At 40.8% G+C, this 5528-nt stretch overlaps 1 pseudogene; it reads left to right on the top strand.

The window, feature by feature from the left end:
* The first annotated feature begins 1381 nt into the window (after nucleotides 1-1381).
* Nucleotides 1382-5191, top strand: LOC119273769 (annotated as a pseudogene).
* Nucleotides 5192-5528: the final 337 nt, after the last annotated feature.

A 5528-nucleotide genomic window follows, 5' to 3' on the forward strand; every position in this document is an offset into this window, starting at 1 on the left:
TTGGTCAGAAAGGTCGTAATTTCCTTACACGAAATGGTCATAAAGCAGATAGCATTGGTCTGCTGCCTTATTTCTAGCTGATCATGACCAATATAGATGGTCATAACCTTGTAAATTGTGGTGGGTTGCTATGACTAGGCGCCACCTCATCAGTTTTGCCTATGTGTCATGTCCATGTGGCAGTTTTTGCCCTAGGTTGTGAAGCAACCTATATTTCTGTCATTCCCAAAATTCCTAAAAAAATCTCATAAATTCTTTCGGTCATATCTTCATCAAATATGTAAAAATCCTTCCTTTCCTAGTTCAAAACTCATTCAACAATATTCATTTTCCTATTCTGTTCACGACAGCACTTTATGAAGGAAGTTCTATTTATATATTCTTGATTGCCCTCGGAATTTTTGGGCACTCTTTCCTATCCAAATCATTACCGCATGACAAAATTCAGCTCCACTTGCCTAGCAAATCTTCCTCGGCAAATTTCCAAAGTTTTTGTCCACCTAGAAGGAAGTACCTTTTTTATATATCGAAATAACATGAAATTTATACAGTTCCTTCATATGCCCAAATTATCACCCTCCTCCAAATTGCAGCTCAGTCAAATCATCTATGTGAGCCCAGGTTCAATTTATATTTTATGGCCAAATTGGCATGTTGCAAAGCAAGTGTTATCTAGACCCCTCCTATTACCCTCAAACTTTTTGGGCACTCTTCCATACCCAAATCATTGCCACATGATAATATTCAGCTCAATTTTCCTAGTAAATCTTTCTCGGGAAATTTTCAAAGTTTCTACCTCGAGAGAAGCTTTGTGAAGTAAGTACTAGCTAGGCTTACCCAAATGATCTGAAAATTTACCAGCGCATGACCATACCTATGTAACTTACCTACACCAATTTTTAGCTCATTTCATTCATCCAATCTCTCTCACTAGTTTTCCCAAGTTTCTGTCCATAGAAGAGAATTGTGAAGGAAGTACCACTTTGGCATTTCCAAATTGTATCCATTTTCTACAGTGGTTTCCTATGCCCAAATAACCATCCTCCACCTAATGCCAGCTCAATCCATTCATTATTTTGAGCCGAGCTTCAACATTCGTATCTATGTCTAGTGTGGTAGTTCGCAAAGCAAGTACCACCTAGGCTCCTCCTTTTGGGCTGAAAATTTGTGAAGACGGTCTTCTTAGTAACTGATCATCCTCAGCCAAAACTCACGCCCATTAGCCATGTATATTTCCTGTACCGCTAATCAAACACTTGGCTGCTAATTCATTCTGAGCATCGATCGGTCTCCTCGTGAGAATCTTATGTTGTAATTTTCTTCCTAGCACCTACCTGGGGAGTGACCAACCCACTAGACATGCCTAGGCTGCCCAGAACACATGGCAACGCCGCGATCACGCGGTGACCATGCGGCGGGCATGCGAGCTTACGCGCTCTAGAGTTGGGGGCCTTGGCCACCGCCCAAACCTCGACGTATCGCCACCAAACCATGTATTTATGATTAAATAGGTACTTTTGTAACTATAAATGATTTTTGGAAAAAATAAATAGTAAACTATGAGGTAGCTGTAGTTCAAATTTGACCCGCTTCCTACTGAATCGGCGGGAATTTGTCTTTTTCACCAGAGGTGGATCAAAACTTTTGACACCCAACCATTTTGTCAATTGTGCATTCAATATGGGCTAGTATTTTAGAAAATCGATTTGGTCCAATTTTGCAACAAATATATTGTAGGTCCTTCACAAAAAACTCATTTCGGCCACTCGGAAAATGGAAAATGTATTTTCCGTGCAAAGAAAATGAAAACTCCCTTAGGCAACATTGTTTAGAATTCCAAGATGCACCATTGTGCACAATATGATATCATTTGAACAAACTATGCCATGAATGTGGCCATAAGATTGATCATTTGGCTTGAAAGCCATGAATCTTCACACTAGATAGCTTGTTTCCGAGAACACTTTTTTAAAATAATTGCCATATTACAAGTTTATTATTTTTCCTGGTAACTTGGTCACATATAATGACGCAATGTGAAGGTTTTCCAATTTTTTGATTTTTTTGAATTTTTATGCCCGTTTCAAAATGTGGTCAAAACGGCGGGCTTGATGTTCCTTGCTAGTGGTTGAATCTTGGAATTTGTTTGGTGTTTCTATGATTAAATAGATACTTATGTACCTAGAAATGATTTTCGGAAAAAATAAAGAGCAAACTACGAGGCAGCTACAGTTCAAATTTGACCCACTTCCAGCTGAATCGGCGGAAATTTGTCTTTTTCACCAGAGGTGAATCAAGGCTTTTGACACCTAACCATTGTGTCAATTGTGAATTAAACATGTCCTAGTATTTTATAAAATTGATTTGGTCCATTTTTACAAAATTTATTTGGTAGTTCCTTCACAAAAAAACCTCATTTCGGGCACTCAAAAAATGGAAAAATGGTTTTTTCGTCCAAAGAAAATGAAAACTTCCTTAGGCAATATTGTTTGCCATTCCAAAATGCACCCTTGTGCACAATATGAGATCATTTGAACAAACTATGCCAAGAATGTGGCCATAAGATTGATCATTTGGCTTGAAAGCCTTGAATCTTCACGCATGATGGCTCATTTCTGAGAACACTTTTTTTAAAATAATTGTCGTATTACAAGTTTATTATTTTTCCTGGAAACATGGTCACATATAATGACACAATGCGAAGGTTTTTTCCAATTTTTTTATTTTTTTTAATTTTTTATGCCCATTTCAAAATGCGGTCAAAACGGCGGGCTTGACCGTTCCTAGCTAGTGGTTGAATCTTGGAATTTTTTGATGTTTCTCTGATTAAATAGATACTTATGTACCTAGAAATGATTTTTGGAAAAAATAAAGAGCGAAACTTTTTACACCCACCCATTTGGTCAATTTGACCCGCTACAGTTCAAATTTGACCCGCTTCCAGCAGAATCGGCGAGAATTCGTCTTTTTCACGTGAGGTGGATCAAAGATTTTTACACCCACCCATTTGGTCAATTGTGCATGAAATATGTCCTAGTATTTTAGAAAATTGATTTGGTCCAATTTTGCAACAAATATATGGCAGGTTCTTCACAAAAAAACCTCCTTTTGGGCACTCAAAAAATGGAAAATGGTTTTTTCGTCCAAAGAAAATGAGAACTCCCTTAGGAAACATTTTTTTGGAATTCGAAGATGCACCATTGTGCACAATATGAGATCATTCGAACAAACTATGCCATGAGTGTGGCCATAAGATTGATCATTTGGGTTGAAAGCAATTGATCTCCACACGTGATACCTTGTTTCAGAGAATACTTTTTTAAAATAATTGCCGTATTACAAGTTTATTATTTTTCCTAAGAACTTGGCCACATATAATGACACAATGCGAAGGTTTCAGAATTTTTTGATTTTTTTTTTGAATTTTTTATGCCCGTTTCAAAATGCGGTCCAACCGGCGGGAATGACTGTTCCTAGCTAGTGGTTGAATCTTGGAAACCTTTTGATGTTTCTCTGATTAAATAGATACTTATATACCTAGAAATTATTTTTGAAAAAAATAAAGAGCAAACTACAAGGCAGCTACAGTTCAAATTTGACCCGCTTCCAGCTGAATCGGCGAACATTTGTCTTTTTCATGAGAGGTGGATCAAAACTTTTTACACCCAACCATTTGGTCAATTGTGCATTAAATATGGCCTAGTATTTTAGAAAATGATTTGGTCCAATTTTGCAACAAATATTTGGCAGGTCCTTCACAAAAAAGCCTCTTTTCGGGCACTCGAAAAATGAAAAATGAATTTTCCATGCAAAGAAAATGCAAACATTCTTAGGTAACATTGTTTGCCATTCCAAGATGCACCATTGTGCTCAATATAAGATCATTTCTTTGAATTTTTCATGTGAAAAAGTAGAAGAAAAACAAAAGAATGTCGAGGTACATGCTTTTTTGAAACACAATTTGTCTTTTTGATGAGAGGTGGATTGAAAGCATTTTACATCTAAAGATTTGGTCAACTGTACATAAAATGTTGTCTTATAGTTTTGGAAAATGGAGTGGTGCTGTAAACATTTTTTGCACTCTGAAAATAGAAAATGACCCCCCCCCCTAAAAACTCATTTCTCATAACAATTTTTAAAAGATATTTGTCTTATTCCAATTCCAAGTTTGTTAGTTTTCCTAAAAACTATGTCACATTTGGTGACACAATGAAAATGTTTCTTTTTGAATTTCTCATATCATAAAATTGTTTATATGATTCAACACCTTTTTTTGAAAAAATATGGCTCAACACCTTATTTTTAGTCGATTACGACCAATTTAGAAGGTCATAACGTCTACTGGGTTCTGATTAGTCCATGGACATGTCACGCGGATCGTGCTCAAACGCCGTCGGATGCTCTCGGATCCGACGGCAGCCCTTTCTCCCTCACCCCCTCCCCATCTTTTTCTCAAAAAAATGAAAAGAGAAAACTCCCTCACCCTCTCACCCCACGAACCCTAGCGCTCCCTCTCCCCCATACCTCCCCTCATCTCCCACATCGCCATCGCCACCCCGCTGATCCCATCCCTCCCGATTTAGATCTGACCCCGCCGCCCGCACCCGCGCGCCACCACCCGCTCCTCATCGCCTCCCGGAGGACGTCCGCCGCTCTTCCTCCGCCTGTCCCAGAGGCCTCAGTCGGCGCCCTCCGCCGCAGGTCCGCCGCGCTCGTCCCACCCTCGGCGCTGCACCTCCATCGCCATCTCTGCCGGGTCCTCGCCGACGCCTCCGCCCCTTCCCCGTCTAGCGCGCCGCTCAGGAACAAGCACTGGAAGGACCTGGTGGTCACTGTCCGGGGCGGCGTGCTCATCCCGCGACCCGAGACGGAGGCCGTCGTGGACATGGTCGCCACCACCGATTGCGAGCGGTGGTCCTGGTCCTCTCCCTCGTCGTCCTCGGTGGCGGCATCGCGGCTTGGCGCCATCGCCGTGCCCTGCGTCGATGTCTCGATCAGCTTCACGGATCGCCGTCTTCATGGTACGCACGCACACATGTCTGAAATTCACAGTCAACAGTTTGGTGTACGTGCTGACTACTGAGTCATGAGCCATGCGTGTGGTTGTGCTTGTGCAGAGGTTGGTCGAAGAGGGCTAGAGTTCATGTCGTTCCCGCTGTCCCTGTCCGTGTTCCTCTTCGGCACCTCCTAGTTCATCTTCGACCTCATCCTGGTGAGATTTCCATCCAACCCTCCCCGTCCCCATGGTGCTCTTTCTAGTTAGTACTCATCCGAGAGAGTTGCAGTACCAACCGTTAGTTCTTAGTATATCAGGTAGCCAAGATTGTAGCTGATGAGATGAATAACTACCTCTTGTTTGAGCACACTCTGCAAATTGTGCCTGTCCCACTGGAGAAAGTTCATGCCAAATTGTAATCACTGCAACTATGCTTATTAATTATGTTATTTTCACTTTTTGGTAACTGAAACATAGCCTTCATTGTCTATTTAGGAGTACACATTAATTACCACTAAATGAGGTCAATATT

The sequence above is a fragment of the Triticum dicoccoides genome, chromosome 3A (assembly GCF_002162155.2).
Source record: "Triticum dicoccoides isolate Atlit2015 ecotype Zavitan chromosome 3A, WEW_v2.0, whole genome shotgun sequence".
Taxonomy (NCBI): Eukaryota; Viridiplantae; Streptophyta; class Magnoliopsida; order Poales; family Poaceae; genus Triticum; species Triticum dicoccoides.